The following is a 19,934-nucleotide window of genomic DNA, read 5'->3' as shown; positions in this document are numbered from 1 at the left end:
GAGACAAACTGCGTTACATCTGACCCACTAACTTGAAATAGATCAGTCTAAATGAATTTCTGATGGATAGGCCATCACAGCAAATTTATGAACGCCTTTATTTATCCCTTCATATAGCAGGAGGCTAAAGCTTTAACTTTAGGTTTATAAATTTCACCTGATAAATAGTGTATTTGCACCTTTTAGAATTAAATTATTGGAATTGGTTATTAACTTGGGTGTTTTGAGCGGCTTTCAGCTCAAAGCCCCCCAGTGTGTACGGCCCGACGATGAGCGGTCATGCGAGCTCCCACATCATCGCTGGGAAAGCCGTGAGCGGCTTTGTGGCTGGCTTTGCATAGCGCTGCTCTATGCAAAGCCGTCCTCCCCCCGCTGACGGTGCCGGGCAGGGGGAAAGCAACTCAGTGTGTATGCACTGAGCGGCTTTCCCTTCAACGATGATTGGCCAGTGTGTATGGACCTTTACTGTAATGGTTTTTCCATGAAAGGGGACTGGATCATTGTTTTGACCAGAAATAGGTTGACAGTCAATAGGTCAATTGAGACAAAAAAAAAATTCAACAGGGTCAATATGTAAACATGAAAAAGGTATACAAGTCAAAAGGTGCAAACACACAGTGCATATTGGGCTTGCGAAGCGCGCTCCCACACACATTACTTCACAAAGTACAAAAAGTATGTGCAGCACAAACTTTTTGCATGAGATTGCATCGCAACTAGTTCAAAACGAACGCTGTTGTAGCGCATCACATGAGATGTAAACTAGAAGCGTTGTTATCTAGTTCAAAATGTACGGAGTACATCGCCAAGCATTGGGCACTATTTCTAATCGTACTCCACATGGATGTTAAATGCTAAAGTTGAAAAAAAAAAAATAAGCCCAAAAAACTTGTTGACCATGCGTGTGTAGACCATTGTCATGTTGACCATAAACTTTTACAACATTTACATCTTAACCTTTTGTGCCTGTAAACCTAATGCATGTTGACCTATCATACAGATCCCCACAAAAGGCATAAGACAGAACTTACCTATGACTACTGAATCTCAATACAGACATGGAAACCACCCAGTGGTCACCTTTACAGAATAATTTCATACAACATTTGCTAGTGCATAATTTGTAGTGTACTGTATGGTTTTCATGTATGCTACTTATGACCTTGCGTTAGTCTCGATAATAAAGCATTATCTACCATTAAATACCGCCATGTTTTCAAATTAACTTACACAAGGGTTTGAGTGTGCTTTACAACTACCGTTTCTTACAAGTCAATAGGTTGTTACAATCCTTGTGATCAGCTGACTAGCCCAGCGAATTAGCTTTCATGTTCTCAGTGTGAAGGTACCCACTATGTTCATTTCATCCCGTTATCGCTTGCAAAAGCACCACTGCACTCAGAATCACTGTCTTACCTCACCATCAGCAATAATGCCCCATTCTGTAGATTCCTGATATTTCAATACAAATACCACTTTAACACCAAAAACCCAGCTCGGACCCAGGCCAGTGAACATGGCGTAGAAGCAGAGTTTTAGATTGCTTACCCCTCTCACACTGGCGGATGGACCAGGCCTTTCACATCAGACTTGGGCCTTCCAGTGACCTAGGTCTTTAACAGTGGGCCCTTGGAGATGGTACCATCTGCAAGTGCTGAGGCCACCAATCAGCTCCTTATAGGCATACACTGGGTCAATGTGACTGGGGTCATGCCTTTCACACTAAAGGTTACCTGGGTTGGGCCCGGGAATAACCCTTGTTGCAACCAGGGTTGAAACACTAATACAGACCCATGTAGACCCTCTAACACTGAGCAAGGAGCTAGGTCATCTGGCAGTTTTTCGCTCACTGTGAAAGGGGGTAAAAGCCAAAGTAGTAAAGTTATATTTTGGCTATACTACAGGAATGATTACAGAAAAAAATTCTGAAATTCTCTTCCTATGTGCCATGATGAAGCGATTTACTTATATATTTTACAAAATAACATTATTTTGCCAATATTCTATCTAAAAGATCCCACCTGACCAGGAAAAAAAAAAAAAAAAAAATTAACACCACAGACTAGAAGATCAACAAGCACATTAATTCCAAAGTCCGAAACCAGTAAATTCGATAGCTTTCCCCTATATAGTAGGTGTAAAACACTCAAGCCTTGTAAAAGGGTTAATGTGGAAAGCACTGTTATCCTGCGGGTTATCTCCTACTAGACCAGCTGAATACCCAGTTAATACTCCAACACACCACATCCTACAGATGGTGTAATGCTTAGCATTACTGCCTCACAGCACTTAGGACATAGGTTCTATTCCCACCATGGCCCTAACTGTGCAGAGTTTGTATATTCTCCCAGTACTTGCGTGGGTTTCCTCCGGGTACTCCAGTTTCCTCCCACAATCTAAAAATCTGATGTGAATGTTCAAATATTCTCTATAAAGTGCTGCGTAATATGTGTGTGCTATATAAAGAAACTTTAAAAAAAAAAATCCTCTGTATTTAATTACTGCACATCACACCTCCATACGCCACGTGAGTCTATCTTCATCACATGGACAATATCTCTGTAGGTTTAGAATATAGCGTAAAGCAAAATAAAAACAACAACAATAAGAAAAACAAACAGAAATAGCAGATTCAGTGCTGAATGTGACGTGATGGGGCTGCTGCTGCTGGCTCAGTACATAGATGGCCAGCCTATTGCACTTCCCAACACTGCTCAACATTAATGCCGGAGGGCTCTCGTTATCTACTACTCTTATGCAGCTTATCAACTTTCACTGATTGAACGATTACTTTTCCCAGCTACTGAGAAGCTAATTTTATTTTGTTGGATTCTAAAAGACCAGGCCGTTCTTGTTAGGATTTTCAGAGCATATTTCTGCTGCAGAAGCCTGAATTGACATCATCCCTCCCCCCATAGATTCTATTCAAGTTGATGCATGCAAGAAAATAAAAGGTCCCTGATGAGGATGTAAGCAGAGGGAGGGTACATGGAGGAAGTGCAGATGCTCCTTGCATATGACCTACCAGTCTCACTAGTATGAAAACAAGGTAGATGCTTCCTGGCTTATTTTATAAACACATGTACAATGTAATGACACATAACGTATGCAGGTACTGACAAGGATTACAGAGCATGAGAAAGGAGACCTTGTGCATGAGGCAGCAGGTAAACAGAATAGCAGAGACAAACATGTCAAGAAAGGAATATAAAACCCATAAAAATCACACCTAGTCATGTCATTCTGCAATGCTTTTTAGAAGGAATTTACATGAATCTCCTTCCAGTCATTTCCAAGGTGAAACGTGAAGGTGAACAGGCAGATCTACAGTACAAGTTATTTTCGATCATAACAAAACTGTGGCAATGCAGAATCAGGTACTATACTTACACAGTGAAATCTGCAGTCAGGTTTTGGAAGGAGAAAGGCGATTTCCCAATGCAGGTTGGATCCTGCTTACTCAGGTCTCCCACTGGCACCAGGATATTTAGATTATGTATGTATGCATAAATCCATACACTGTACTTTTATGTTCAGGTACCAATTGGCCAGTTATAAATTAATCACGAAGAACTACTGAAGGAGCGACATTCACAAAGTAGCAGCTGGCCTGGCAGGGGATCCCCATCACAGCACTTGAAGCAAATGTCAACAGAATTAGCAGCAGGTCGATGCTGGTACACTGGATGATGCTGTTTCGTCTTTGCTCAGGAGGGATGCTGGGAGATTTCACCAATCTGTGATGCAGCCTAATATAATCCATCTCTCCAACTACAGGGCTAAAGGAGCACACACACACTTTATTGGTGCCTGGATATCTGCAGTACTCGCACACAGCCTAAAAAGTAATCATGCACATTAATCCATTCAGGTTTTACACTGTGAATGATGTAAATAAAACACATTGCTTCTGTCCTTAGGGAGATGTCTGTTAATAAGCAAGAAATAAGAACTGAAAAGCATCAGACTTCATATAACAGGAAGAGCAGCATTTAAACAAACAAATATCATTTGTTGGGGTAGATGTATTAAGCCGTGTAGAGTGATAGAGAGAGATAAAGTACAGTACCAATTATAGGTGTGCGCACATTGAGTGTTAGGGGTGCACAGGCACCCCCTAATGCTGTGCCCACACTTATGAACACTCCCTGCTGCTAGCAATACCAGCTATACCTTTAAACAAAGACTTTTGCTATTTAAAACAGCATTCCATTTAAAGAAGCGCCCATAAATCAATAATGTGTTTGCATTGTTACTTGTACTAGACCATTGTCATATCACTACATACCTGTGTCATCCATATATGTTTATGACTGTATTTGCATGTACTGTTACACAGAGTAATTAGAAGATTAAAACTGAAATAGGCAGGAAATTATGGTGTGGCTAAAACGTTTTATATTGTAGCGAGTGCCAATAGATGACGGAAGACACGCCTGATTGGTGATGTTAGACACGCCCAATAGCTGGAGCTACGCAGAGACGTTTGATGGTGCACCCCCTAATAAAATGTGCTGCGCACGCCTATGGTACCAATCAAACAGCTCCTGCCATGTTACGGGCTGTATTTGAAAAATGACTGAAGTTTAATGGTTGGTACTTACTCTCGCTTCACTTCCTGTCTGTCAAAGCTTTGAAACATTCTCATTTATCTTGCTCAACTTTATCAGTTATTTTGTTTCTGTGCAGGGAAAATACGGACTGCTTTATTTCTACACTGCAATATAGATCTCACTTTGAAGAAAAACCCCACCCAAATCTAATTCTCTCTGCACAATTAACATCTGCCCCACCTGCAGTGCACATGGTTTTGTCCATTTGAGAAGGAATTTACCTCTAAGAGTGAACTAGAATAAGGCCCATTGTGACTGCGCAGTCACATCATCCTCCAATGAGAAGCCGGCCGCCGCCAACTCTGGAAAGGAAGCCCCGACCGTGGCGTGACATAATGACGTCACGCCATGTGGGACAACCGAAGAGCAGCGCAGCGGCACCACAGTCAGGAGACTTGCTGCTGCATGCTGCATCATATGGAGGAGAGAGGGCCTGCCTGACCCCGGCCCTAAGAAGAAAATTCATTAAAAGTGCCTGACGGAGGGAAGAGAATGCGTGCCCACTGCCCACCAATGTGTTTATTTTTATACACCCACAGTGGGTGTCAGTCCTGGGCCCCAAAATTTTTGATGGCAGCCCTGGCAACGGGACTCGGAAGCATTCAGCAGCATGGCCTTCACTAAACACAATCACAGTCTGCTATGCATGTAGGACCAACAGAAGATATTGCTGATGACATAACATATTGCCTAGTGTGTATCCAGCCCTGGTGTGCGCAGCGAAATACATTACGGTGTGCACAGCCAGGAAGAAAAAAAAAAAAACAGCAGCGGCCAACCCTGGCCAGTACAGAGATGTGTGCGACACCTCACATGCAGGACACGAAACCACTCACACTCACACACAGTAGTAACGGCTATCTCCCCTCAATGCAGCACACAGTGGGGTGTATTCAATGCTTTTTGCAAGCTGTGACAGCGAGCAGTGCTGACACAGAACTAGTGATAGAAAGTTCTTTGTGGAATTTGCTTTCTATAAAAGGGTAGTGGCAATGGGGGGGGGGGGATAAGGGTCAAACCAGACCCCATGAGCATAGGCGAATCGAAGGGGTGGTCCAGCTCCTATTGGCTTGCGTTCCAGCAGGAGAATTTAAAATATCGATGGACCTGCTTGGACTACACAGCCAGGCAGTGCACAGCTCTCTGCCCGGCTATGATTTCTTTAACTTATGTGCGTCCAGTGGCTGTCGGTCTCACTCCCCCTAGGCAAGGAGCAATTCCCTCCCCTGAGCAAGGAGCAATTCCCTCCCCACCTTGGCAACGCGCAATTCACCCCCCCCCCCCTGGCATCATGATGTGTGGCGCAATGTGTAATCTCATCTGGAGAGAGCTGGGGCCTCTGTGAGAATAATGTTCTTTGACTTCTCCAGTGCTTTTAATACCATTCAGCCCATGCTCCTGGGGGAGAAAATGGTTGACTCGGGGGTGGATCATCATCTAATCACCTGGATCCTGGATTACCTTACAAACTGTCCACAGTATGTGAGGACCAAGGAGTGCCAGTCCGATACTATTATCTGTAGTACAGGGGCGCCGCAGGGAACAGTTTTGGCACCATTTCTCTTTACTCTCTATACTGCAGATTTCACATACAATTCATCAACCTGTCATCTGCAGAAGTTCTCTGATGACTCTGCTATTGTGGGCCTTATCGTAGAGGGTGACGATAGGGAGTACAGAGAACTTGCGCAGAACTTGGCTACCTGGTGTGTGGGGAACCATCTTCCACTTAATACGAGGAAAACTAGGGAGCTGGTAGTTGATTTCAGGAAACGTCAGCATACCGCCCCCCCAACTCCTGTGAGCATTCAGGGAATGGATATTGAGATCGCAAGAACTTACAAGTATCTGGGTTTTCACCTCAATAATAAACTGGACTGGTCTGATAATTCTGCTGCTCTGTATAGGAAGGGGCAGAGTAGACTCTATCTGCTGAGGAGACTGAGATCCTTTGGAGTGCAGGGAGCGCTCCTGAAGACCTTCTTCAACTGTGTAGTGGCATCGGCCATATTCTATGGAGTGGTCTGCTGGGGCAGCAGTATTTCAACAGTCGACAATTAGAGACTAAACAGACTGGTAAGGAAGGCCAGTTCTGTCCTAGGAATGCCTTTGGATTCTGTAGAGATTGTGGGTGAAAGGAGAATGATCAACAAGATAACATCATTATTGGATAATGCTTCACACCCGCTCAAAAACGTTTTGACGGATCTGTGTAGCACTTTCAGTGATAGGTTGCTTCATCCTCGATGCTCAATGGAGAGATATCGCAGATCTTTCCTTCCGGCTGCAATTAGAATGTACAACTGTCATGGTCTGAAGAAGACCTGCATGTTCCTAGATTCTTGAGTTATATTGTTTGGATCTTATCTTATTATGTGTGTTCTTATTATTATGCTATTACTCTTATCTGTACTTGAACCTTGCTGTAAAGGCCCCCATACACCATACGATTTTGGGACGATTTCATCCGATTTCGGCACTTTGGGCCGATAACCGGATGAAATCGCCCCAAAATCGCAGGTGTGTGATATATGATCCGATGCACGGTCCCGTGCGCATCGGACCGGATCAGGGAGGTCGGACGGTCAGCACATAAGATCATCCGACCTCCCTGTATGCTATGCATATGCCTGCCCACCTGTCAGGCATATGCATGCAGACACCGGGGGGCGGGGGAGCACGGCGGGCAGACACACTGACCTAGCCGGCATGCAGTGATAACAAATAGCAGTGGCAGTAGTGGGGGTGGGCGGCGGCAGTAGTGGGGGTGGGCGGCGGCAGTAGTGGGGGCGGGCGGCGGCTCACAAATTAGTTCCCGGCGGGTGCGGCGAGTGATGCTGACCTGGCCGGCATGCTGTGATCACAAATAGCAGCGCTGCCGCTGCGGGACAGGACGCACAGTGGCGGCTATTAGATTTTCAAAATACCTGTCAAATGACCGGCCGTTCTGTGATTGTCTGAGAGCTCTCTGCCGCCGCCCGCCCCCACTACTGTCGCTGCCCACCCCCACTACTGCTGCTGCCCGCCCCCACTACTGCCGCTGCCCGCCCCAACTACTGCCGCTGCCCGCCCTGCAGCTCCCCATTTGTTTTACATGTGATAAATCACAAGCGATTTATCACATGTAAAAACTGGCTCATCAAGTGCCAAATTGTATGTGAGCCTCCCGGGGAGCTGCCAGGCGGCTCACAGGAGAATTGGGTCCGACTTGTCCTAAGGACAAGTCGGCCTAATGTATGGGGGCCTTAACACTGAAATTTCTCCATTGTGAGACGAATAAAGGAATTCTGTTCTATTCTTGGCATTACAGCATGTGGCTTTATGTGTAATGCAGTGGTTCCCAAACGGTGTGCCGGGGCTCCCTGGGTGCTTCGGGACACTTGCAGGGGTGCCCCGGATTGCTGGTCCGGGACCAATTCAAATAATTTTTTGGATAATTATTTATGGGCAAAACCAGTGCTGGTGGCTGCCAATCATATAATGTGTACAAACAGAAGCAAACAGAATGCCGTTGACCACTTAACTGACCCTAAGAATCACTTATAAACCCTAAAAAAAATTCTGATACTCTAGGGGGCCATGGTTCAAAAAAGATTGGAAACCCCTGGTGTAATGGGTATTACGGAGTTTGCTAAAACGTGCAATGGGCATTACGGTGTGTGGTCTAATGTGTAAAACCACGCCCCTTTTGTGAAGCCATGCGTCCTTTCCATAAGGCCACACCCCCTTTCCGGCATGCAACTTCACCGCGCAAGGGTCCAACCTACTTGGTATTTGAATCTGGGACCACCCATTACCATATTTCTAGATTCTCCTACAGGCTTGGATAAGAGTAGCCACTGGGAACAGGGGAGACCATAGAAACCCTAGCATAATAACCAGTCAGTACACTAAACTTTCAGCTGTCTGTCAATTTAAGTCTAACAGAAAATGTTTATGTAACAGTCTTGACCTTCCTTATTGGCAGCCCCTCCTCCTCCCCCTCTCTCACTTTCACTTATGTTCTTGTCCCTGTCTGCTCAAACCGCCCTCACCCCCACCCCACCCTATATAACTGAATTTTGCCCTGTGCATGGTCTCAAGTTCATTGGAAAAAACACCCTGGGCCAGGTGTCATTTAGATTTATTGCAGCTACAGTATGCAGTGTCAAGCTGGAGAAAGAATTTATGTAAAATACATTCAGCGGAGACAGACATTTAACCCACTACAAAACCTGACCATGGACAAATCTTCCTAACAGGTTCTTCTTTATTACAGGTGAAAAAGTACTGATCTGCAAAAAGTCTCAGGCAAGTGAATGCATACTCATCTATATAGCTGACAAATGCAGCATACAGTAGAGAGGAGATGCAGTCACAATCCTGGCGGTCAGAATCACGGCGGTCAAAATCCCGACACCAGAATCCCGAACGCTGAAATCCCATAGAGGGAGAATAAATTAGTGTGCCGAGCGTACCGAGGCACTGGTCCCGCTGCATGGCGAGCGCAGCGAGCCTGCAAAAGGGGGCTCAAACCACTGCCCCCCCCCCATGTCAGGATTTCAGCGGTCAGGATTTTGACCACCGGGAATAACATACCAATCCCGTAGAGAGGGCTGTTAACAGAAGCATAATGCAACTATGTCCAACATAGGGGTCTAAACTAACTCAAAAGCGAAGCTGCCCAAATGAGGCTGCACCTGTCACCTGTACTATAGATGCAGCACCATTACCAAGGATCCTTTTCTCTACTTTGTCTTCTGTCACAGTGCAGAGTACAGCACAATAGAAAGATTCCTGGTGGCAGAGTTTCCCTCAATTACATACATAGTGGACAAGCTGAAAATGGAGGAAGCTGCCCCGTCACCTAACAAATGATAAGTGACCATTCAAGCAGATGATGTATTGGACAAATTGCAGTACTATGTGGTAGATGTATAAAAACAGTGATAATGGAGAAGTAAGCCTGAGGAGACATGGCCCATGGCAACCAATCAGCACTGCAGTAACATCTATAATTTGCATTGTATAAAATATACAGAGCAGCTGATTTGGTTGCCATGGGCCACTTCCCCTCTGGCTCACTTCTCCCTTATCATTGCTTTAAACAGCTTTCTCTAAGGGCCAGATGAATCAAGCTTCCAAAAGTGATAAAATGGAGAGTGATAAACTACCAGCCAATCAGCTCTTAGCTGCCATTTTCCAAACCCAGCCTGTAACATGACATTTAGGATCTGATTGGCTGGCTGTTTATCACTTTTTGACGCTTAATACATCTGGCCCTCTGTAACAATGACAAGTAACTAACATGTTTCAGTGAAATCTAATATAATATAGTCATAGGTGTGCGCACATTGAGTGTTAGGGGTGCACAGGCACCCCCTTATGCTGTGCCCCACCCTTTTGAACACCTCTGCTGCTAACAATACCAGCAATACCCTTAACCAAAGACTTTTGCTTTTTAGAACTGTATTCCATTTAAAGAAGTAACCATCAATCAATTATATGTGTGTTTGCATTGTTAATTGAACTAGACCATTGTCATATCACTAAATACCTGCGCCATCCATATATGTTTATGACTGTATTTGCATGTACTGTTACACAGAGTAATTAGAAGATTACAACTGAAATAAGCAGGAGATTATGGTGTGGCTGAGAGACTTTTTATATTATAGCGAATGCCAAAAGATGATGTAAGACACGCCTGATTGGCGGTGTTAGACACGCCCAATAGGTGGAGCTATGCACACTCCTTTTACTGTGCACCCCCTAATAAGATGTGCTGCGCACGCCTATGAATATAGTCTAGGTCAGTGGTTCTTAACCTCGGTCCTCGAGTACCCCCAACAGTGCACGTTTTGCAGGTCTCCTCACAGAATCACAGGTGTAATGATTAGCTCCACCTGTGATCTTTTACAATGTTTTCAGTGAATAATGAGTGCACCTGTGCACCTGCCGGGTGACCTGGAAAACATGCACGGTTGGGGGTGCTTGAGGACTGAGGTTGAGAATCACTGGTCTAGGTGACAACAGCGGTAAATTGTCAGACCATAAAATATAAAACAGAGCATTGAGTATCAAAATACAGTTCCATATACATTAAAGCAAAATGGGTTAGATCAGTGTTTCAAAAACTGTGGGTCCTGACCCCAATTTGGGTCCCGGCCTTCTCAGCATGGGGTTGCGACCCCATGTTGCTGACTTTTCTAATCTCAATTCAAGTCAGAAAAATCTGTTGAATTGTCAGTTATATTAGACTCCTCCCATCATGTTGTGCCTCCACAATGCTGCCATGTATGTGCGGTCTGCTGCCTACACATGTGATGTGATGTGATGACCTTTTGCAGTAACCTCCTGTAATTACCATATATACTCGAGTATAAGCCTACTTTTTCAGAAAAAAATTTATGCTGAAAAAGCCCCCCTCGGCTTATACTCGAGTGAGGGTCCCACTATACTCGAGTGAGGGTCCCACTTGAGTCAATAAGTTTTCCCAGTTTTTTGTTGTAAAATTGGGTGCCTCGGCTTATATTCGGGTCGACTTATACTCGAGTATATACGGTATTTGTATTGTCTGATGGGGTCCCAGAGCAAAATAGTTTGCTGGGTAAGATTAAAGCATTACATTTGGTATAACGAGACCTAGTGTACAGATTTGTGGGTGTAACCATTTCTATTTGTTCCAAAGGATAAAGGTTGGAAAGCTATAAAACCTAAAAAAGTGGAAAGTTTCTTATTGGATACAGTCACACATTTGAAGAGCAGTGATGAACTCTGAATCAGGCCCAATATCCCTAGACCAGTTATGCACATACTACAAGCCATCCGGTTTGCATACAATTCTGAATCAGGCCCAAAGTCTAAAACTTCGTAAGGAAGCTACTATGGAAAATACATTTTTCAGATGACAAATATATGAAGGGACATTAGATAATGCTGTATTTTCAAACGACCATTGTATAGTCCTGCTTTATAGCTATCTTGTGCACAATTTACTAACATGTGTGTTTTCAGAGATGACGCTGTTGCCTATAGCAACCAATCATATCCCACCTTGAAAAAGACGCTTGATGCATTGAAACATGTCGGAGTGATCATCCAGGGCACCGAGTCAATATCTGCACGTTGACACGTGTTTCATACCCTACACAACCAGAGAGCGCCAAACGATTGGGGATGGTACAAATAATTTTTTATTTTTATATTAAAAGTATATAAAACACCATTATAATAAATCATAAATACATAATAACAGAAATATAAAATTTATAAATGAATGGACATATTTACACTCAACGTGAAATCGTAGCAGCAGCCAATAGTCCCAATTGCGGGTGTGTGCTCTCCTTTGAGCCAAGGTTTCTAATACTGGGTGTCCAGCTTAAAGATGATGATGGATAGCAGCCTGGTTATAAACAATTTGATGCAGTCTGCAGACTGCTCAAGCACCTCTGCCAGCTGACGTCGCCTGTTGACGAACAGCTGATTTGATATTGAGCAGAGAGCGAGCTGTCTGCCTCGGCAACAGCTTAGATGACACACGCTGAATTGCCGGAGACTTTGCGAAGCAAGTAGGACCAGTACACTCACCCAGACTTATGTGATTCTGCCGACGTGCGGCTAGCGTGGTTCGTGCTGTGACGGCTGGGGAGGCTTGATGCTTGAATCAGCTGGTAAGCGAGAGATGGTACGGAAACCTTTGTAAAGGAGCTGCTGAGAAGGATTTCACAGTTGGAGTGAGTTTTGTCTCTGTATCTTGACGCGTTTCTCCGCTGTAGCTGTGTGTAGCGGTTTCTTCAGAAGGGTATAACAGAGATCATGATTGATGGCTTTTTAAAGCACTGCTCTCCAATCGTACTGAGGCACTCATTAGTGCTGCAAGGTGGTTTATTAACCCTCTATGGTCAAATTTTAAGAGGGAAGTGTCCGTTATCCATAGGTGGCTGATTTTATTTGCACAAGGCATTTGGACTACATATCGCATAAAAAAATATATACATATACATGCATAAACAAAATATCAAAATAAACCCCCCAAAAAGAAAAGAAGAAAGAACCCTAAGCGAGGGATGGCATCTAATGTTTTTTTTTTTTTTTAAAAACATAGAAAAAAACATACAAAGCAACTACATTAACTGCTCTAGAAATAGATAGCAAGAAAGACTATTGTTCTCAGTAAAGGGCAAGGTGGCTCAATAGGTAGCTCACCCGTCTGGCAACATGAACCTTCATGTAGCCCCGGTTCGAATCCTACATATTTCCAACATACATTTATATTTTAAAGAAAATTGTAAATATTGTTTGCTATAGCGTTATTTATACCAATATTTAGTTTGAACATAACAACCTTTTGTTAATACATGGTAGTTAGTGCTTTTAGTATTACTTTCCATTTATGGAATTAATAATCGATATAGTGAGTTTTTCACTGCTAATAGAGTACAAAAACAGAAAAAATGTTTTTTATGTAAATACATATATGTGACAAATGAGTTATGATAAACAGAGAAATAGATTATATATAAAAACAAATTATATAAAAAGAAATAAAATAATATAATAATATAATAGATGAATGCCAATCAAGTAGGGGGAGGAGCAGGGATTAAATCTTTAGATTTTTAGATGTTATTTAGCTCTATACATTCATTTAAACCAGCTGGATGCAGGCTGTTCAATGCAAATATCCAATAGGCTTCTTTCCTGCACAATTGGTTAAACCTGTCACCTCCCCTTGGTGTGGCTTTGATTGTCTCGATCCCCTGAATGGTTAGACCATCAATGACACCCTGATGTCTATATTTTATGTGTCGTGATAAACTATGTGAGATGGCACATTTGAGCATATTTCTTCTGTGCTCCAGAAATCTCACATTAAGTGAGCGAGTCGTGCGGCCTACATATTGTAAGCCGCATACACAGGTGATCAAATATATAACGTATGTAGACGTACAGTTTATAAAGTTCTCAATTGTGTGTACTGAACCGTTAGTGGAAGAGGAGAATTGTGTACTGTTATTTAGAAATTTGCAGGTTATACATTTAGGTCTTTGACATTTGTAACAGCCTTTCCGGCTATTGAGAGTTGTGAGAATATCTTTAGGGACTGGTAGAAAATGGCTTGGTGCTAAGGAGTTTTTGAGGGTGGTATTTCTTTTGAAGACCACCCTTGGGGTATCTCCCAATGAATGGGCCAAATATTTGTCACTTTTAAGAATTTTAAAGTTATTTTGTATGACCTTTTTTAGCTGTTTTGAGTGGCTATTAAATTTAGAAACAAAAATCGGTGTGAAGTTCTCCAAGAAATCAGAATTTTTTAACTGTTTTTTTGGATGCTGTGATTCTTCAATGACTAATAGGGAGTCACGATTGATTTCCATTATGTCATTCTTAGCTTTGACAAGGAGTTCTTCAGGATATCCTGCTTCTTAAAAGGCGATAGTGAGTTCATTTATCTGTCTCTCGTAGTCAAAGCCATCCGAACAATTCCTTTTGATCCTTAAGAATTGGCTCTTGGGTATATTCTCAACCCAAGGCCGATGGTGACTGCTATTAAAATTCAAATAATTATGGCAATCAACTTCTTTGTGATAGGTTGAGGTTCGAATAGTCCCCTCCCTGGTCGAGAGAGCAATATCCAAAAAGTTAATTTGTGATTCGTGAATGGTGCTGGTGAATTTTAAACCATAAGTGTTGGAATTAAGAAAAGTAACAAAATTGTGCGCTGATAGAATATCCCCTTCCCAAACAAAAAATAAATCGTCTAAAGGGGGGGGGACTGTTGTTCAAGATAAAGTTGACTATATCAAAGAAGCTCTCCGCCAATTGAACAACAGTAAATTCTATGAGATTCTAAAACAAGACCCTACCCCCCCTTCTCTAAAAAACTCAAAAAGCTGTTGGATAAAGCCCTGGCCGAGGGAGCAATATCTAAGAAGGAACACAATTTTTTACACAATCCCTTTCCGGTCACTCCAACTTATTATCACTTACCAAAAATACATAAATCCATCACTTCACCCCCGGGGCGTCCAATTATTTCAGGTGTAGGGTCCCTCACTTCTAATTTATCGGCTTTTGTAGATGCACACCTTCAAGGACGTGTGGTGTCATTGAGGTCCTACATCAGAGATACATCACATTTTCTCAATAATATCAGAAATGTTAAATGGAACTCGGATTACCTTTTCATTACATGTGATGTTGAATCCTTATATAGCAACATTCCTCATCAAAGAGGAATAGAGGTACTCAAACACTACCTAGATCAAGATGAGGGCCTCAGTGACACCAAACGTGATTTTCTATTGAATGCAGTACACTTTATTTTATCACACAATTATTTCACTTTTGATGGATCTTTTTATTTACAGATCCTTGGTACCGCCATGGGCACCAAATTCGCCCCTAGTTTTGCCAATCTCTATATGGGTCACCTCGAGGAGGACTTTGTCTGGGGTGGCCCATATGAGGCGAATCTGGTGTACTATGGGCGGTACATAGACGATTTATTTTTTGTTTGGGAAGGGGATATTCTATCAGCGCACAATTTTGTTACTTTTCTTAATTCCAACACTTATGGTTTAAAATTCACCAGCACCATTCACGAATCACAAATTAACTTTTTGGATATTGCTCTCTCGACCAGGGAGGGGACTATTCGAACCTCAACCTATCACAAAGAAGTTGATTGCCATAATTATTTGAATTTTAATAGCAGTCACCATCGGCCTTGGGTTGAGAATATACCCAAGAGCCAATTCTTAAGGATCAAAAGGAATTGTTCGGATGGCTTTGACTACGAGAGACAGATAAATGAACTCACTATCGCCTTTAAAGAAGCAGGATATCCTGAAGAACTCCTAGTCAAAGCTAAGAATGACATAATGGAAATCAATCGTGACTCCCTATTAGTCATTGAAGAATCACAGCATCCAAAAAAACAGTTAAAAAATTCTGATTTCTTGGAGAACTTCACACCGATTTTTGTTTCTAAATTTAATAGCCACTCAAAACAGCTAAAAAAGGTCATACAAAATAACTTTAAAATTCTTAAAAGTGACAAATATTTGGCCCATTCATTGGGAGATACCCCAAGGGTGGTCTTCAAAAGAAATACCACCCTCAAAAACTCCTTAGCACCAAGCCATTTTCTACCAGTCCCTAAAGATATTCTCACAACTCTCAATAGCCGGAAAGGCTGTTACAAATGTCAAAGACCTAAATGTATAACCTGCAAATTTCTAAATAACAGTACACAATTCTCCTCTTCCACTAACGGTTCAGTACACACAATTGAGAACTTTATAAACTGTACGTCTACATACGTTATATATTTGATCACCTGTGTATGCGGCTTACAATATGTAGGCCGCACGACTCGCTCACTTAATGTGAGATTTCTGGAGCACAGAAGAAATATGCTCAAATGTGCCATCTCACATAGTTTATCACGACACATAAAATATAGACATCAGGGTGTCATTGATGGTCTAACCATTCAGGGGATCGAGACAATCAAAGCCACACCAAGGGGAGGTGACAGGTTTAACCAATTGTGCAGGAAAGAAGCCTATTGGATATTTGCATTGAACAGCCTGCATCCAGCTGGTTTAAATGAATGTATAGAGCTAAATAACATCTAAAAATCTAAAGATTTAATCCCTGCTCCTCCCCCTACTTGATTGGCATTCATCTATTATATTATATTATTTTATTTCTTTTTATATAATTTGTTTTTATATATAATCTATTTCTCTGTTTATCATAACTCATTTGTCACATATATGTATTTACATAAAAAACATTTTTTCTGTTTTTGTACTCTATTAGCAGTGAAAAACTCACTATATCGATTATTAATTCCATAAATGGAAAGTAATACTAAAAGCACTAACTACCATGTATTAACAAAAGGTTGTTATGTTCAAACTAAATATTGGTATAAATAACGCTATAGCAAACAATATTTACAATTTTCTTTAAAATATAAATGTATGTTGGAAATATGTAGGATTCGAACCGGGGCTACATGAAGGTTCATGTTGCCAGACGGGTGAGCTACCTATTGAGCCACCTTGCCCTTTACTGAGAACAATAGTCTTTCTTGCTATCTATTTCTAGAGCAGTTAATGTAGTTGCTTTGTATGTTTTTTTCTATGTTTTTAAAAAAAAAAAAAAACATTAGATGCCATCCCTCGCTTAGGGTTCTTTCTTCTTTTCTTTTTGGGGGGTTTATTTTGATATTTTGTTTATGCATGTATATGTATATATTTTTTTATGCGATATGTAGTCCAAATGCCTTGTGCAAATAAAATCAGCCACCTATGGATAACGGACACTTCCCTCTTAAAATTTGACCATAGAGGGTTAATAAACCACCTTGCAGCACTAATGAGTGCCTCAGTACGATTGGAGAGCAGTGCTTTAAAAAGCCATCAATCATGATCTCTGTTATACCCTTCTGAAGAAACCGCTACACACAGCTACAGCGGAGAAACGCGTCAAGATACAGAGACAAAACTCACTCCAACTGTGAAATCCTTCTCAGCAGCTCCTTTACAAAGGTTTCCGTACCATCTCTCGCTTACCAGCTGATTCAAGCATCAAGCCTCCCCAGCCGTCACAGCACGAACCACGCTAGCCGCACGTCGGCAGAATCACATAAGTCTGGGTGAGTGTACTGGTCCTACTTGCTTCGCAAAGTCTCCGGCAATTCAGCGTGTGTCATCTAAGCTGTTGCCGAGGCAGACAGCTCGCTCTCTGCTCAATATCAAATCAGCTGTTCGTCAACAGGCGACGTCAGCTGGCAGAGGTGCTTGAGCAGTCTGCAGACTGCATCAAATTGTTTATAACCAGGCTGCTATCCATCATCATCTTTAAGCTGGACACCCAGTATTAGAAACCTTGGCTCAAAGGAGAGCACACACCCGCAATTGGGACTATTGGCTGCTGCTACGATTTCACGTTGAGTGTAAATATGTCCATTCATTTATAAATTTTATATTTCTGTTATTATGTATTTATGATTTATTATAATGGTGTTTTATATACTTTTAATATAAAAATAAAAAATTATTTGTACCATCCCCAATCGTTTGGCGCTCTCTGGTTGTGTATAGTTACTAATACACATTCCGTATCTTCCCCTGTATCTAGTTTGCAAATGTATCCAATTTGCTAATTGGGAGCTGCCAACCATTTCTTCCCTGACTATCCCGTTATTCCATAAGTGTGACCGCACTAGTGTTTGCGCCTGATGGTTTTTTTTCTAAAAACCTAGGTGTTTTGTTTCATACCCTGTCATATGCTATATTCCATCTGCATACAACATTGTCTGGTACAAAGATTTCCCTGTAAGCACATACTGTGACTTACAGGGAAATCTGAAAGGAGTGGATTCAGAAATTTTCGGAACAGACAATTGAAAATCTGAAAATGATCGCAAATTCATGCCTACACAAATTCTGTTTGTACTATTCCGTACACAAGTTGTGTAGTGACTTCTATTTCAAAAGGTATAGTCCATGCCTCCATAGGGGCGCCAGGTCATCTGTCTACAACACCTTTTGAAAAAGTATAGAAAATATAAATTCTACCACAGATGCTGCAATTCCACAAGCTGCATATAAGACTATAAAGATTGTCACCGGACGCTCAAATGGATAAGAATGGAAAGGATAGGTCTCACATGCGCTACAGGAATGTCCAGATAGGGTATATTTCCTCCAGATAAGTTTTCACCCTCACATAAATTCCAAAATTCGTCATATATGGAAAAAAGAGGGGAGAGAATATACAATAGTGTAATACTGTATAAATACAATGTTCTCCTTTGGTGCAAACAGAAACTATGGAAAGAGTGTTTCCAGAGATTGCAAAGTTCCGGGGATATTACGGGATCACCTCGTTATAATATTGCTCACATGTATCATACCCTCCAACATGGCCCATTCCATTAGGTATAAAATGCTCTGTTTCTGGACTTCCGTGCCAGTGGCAGTTGCAGAGTTGGAGCTGCAGCACAATCCAATGTTCAAAAAGGGGAGCCACACCTAATGCCACTCCAAACATCACTGTCCTGGACTCACTGACAGTTGATGTGACCCCCCTCTTTGAATTGTGGACTATGCTGGAGTCCAACCTCTGTAACTGCCACTGGCAGGGAAGTCCAGGAGCAGAACATTTTGTACCTAATGGAGTGGGTCATGTTGGAGGGTATGATGTATGCTTGCATGTCACAGGCTGCGTGAACTCCTATAAAGGTTTCTTTGGATTGATTATCACAGAGACAGATAAAAATGCTTTTATTTTTAGAAAAAGAAATGTAGGATCAGATAGAAGACAACACCTGTAACCATACTAGATGTGACGCGGGTATTTGGGATGGTATAGTGGTGTTGAAAAAAAATGTTTCACACACTGCCAATGTATGAAATTTAGACAAAACGATTAAACACCTATATAGACGCGGTGAATGGTTTTACCTTGGAGGTGTTCCAGTACTGATCTCCTTAAGATTATAAAGGAGTATGGAATGTCCGTCCAGACTACTTGTAATAATCACGGGCACTTAGTCATGATTTTCATTGCACTATGCACTAGCTACAATATCTTCATTACAAAGACCACCAGGTCAGGAAGTGTAAACGGATAGGAAGTAGAACACTACAATAATGGCATTAAAAGTAGAGGTAATCATGATTTGAATCTTCCTGATGTAAACTGGGAGGCGTCTGTTGCTAGTTCCACTAAAAGAAGGGATATTGGAGTTCCTTGCAGGGAGCCTTCCTCCAAGATTATTAAAGGAGCAAAGTCGCAATATTAGACCGACTATTTACAAATGGAGACAGAATATCTGACATAAAAGTGGGTGAAAACCTGGGATCCAGTATGGTTCAGAATAAAGGCTGAGACCAACTCATCCCATACATACAAAAACAAATGTGTCCATTTTTACGAAGGCTGATTTTGTAGGGATGGGAAATTAGGAAAGCGATGCTTTGGCAGAGTGTAGGAACTCAGGAATGCAGGAGAAGTGGGAGCAATTTAAAAGTGCAATACTAAAGGCAACAGAACTTTGTATCAAAAAAGTGTTAGGAAAAAGAAGTCAGTGTGGTTTACGAAAGTAGTAGCAAGTATTGTCAAAGTACAAAAAATGGCTTTTAGGAAACAAAAGAAGATGCAAAAGAAATTAAGATAAAGATGTATCTTGTAAGACAGAAGTAGACTAAGAAGGTCTTCAGATGTGCTGAGGAGAAAATGGCCTAGTCTGAGTGGCAGTTGCATAAGTCTGTAAATGGTGCCTCCTAATTCTGTTAAACAGTCACTAGCAACATA

General features: G+C 41.9%; 1 protein-coding gene across 2 annotated transcripts in view; it reads right to left on the bottom strand.

Annotated features, from left to right (window-relative positions):
- The window catches only part of TTC39B (tetratricopeptide repeat domain 39B), a 128,178-nt gene that overhangs the window by 50,736 nt on the left and 57,508 nt on the right, over positions 1-19,934 (bottom strand). Inside the window, exon 1 of one of the 2 annotated variants that reach the window (XM_083185815.1) lies at positions 3,391-3,752. The exons of the other annotated variant lie outside the window; for it this stretch is intronic. The gene's annotated coding sequence lies outside the window, so the exon portion shown is untranslated. Of the gene's footprint in view, positions 1-3,390; positions 3,753-19,934 lie in introns of those variants that run through there. 2 annotated transcript variants of the gene reach the window in all.

The sequence above is a fragment of the Crinia signifera genome, chromosome 1 (genome assembly GCF_055691185.1).
Source record: "Crinia signifera chromosome 1, ASM5569118v1, whole genome shotgun sequence".
Taxonomy (NCBI): Eukaryota; Metazoa; Chordata; class Amphibia; order Anura; family Myobatrachidae; genus Crinia; species Crinia signifera.
This window is presented reverse-complemented; position numbering and strand designations above follow the sequence as displayed.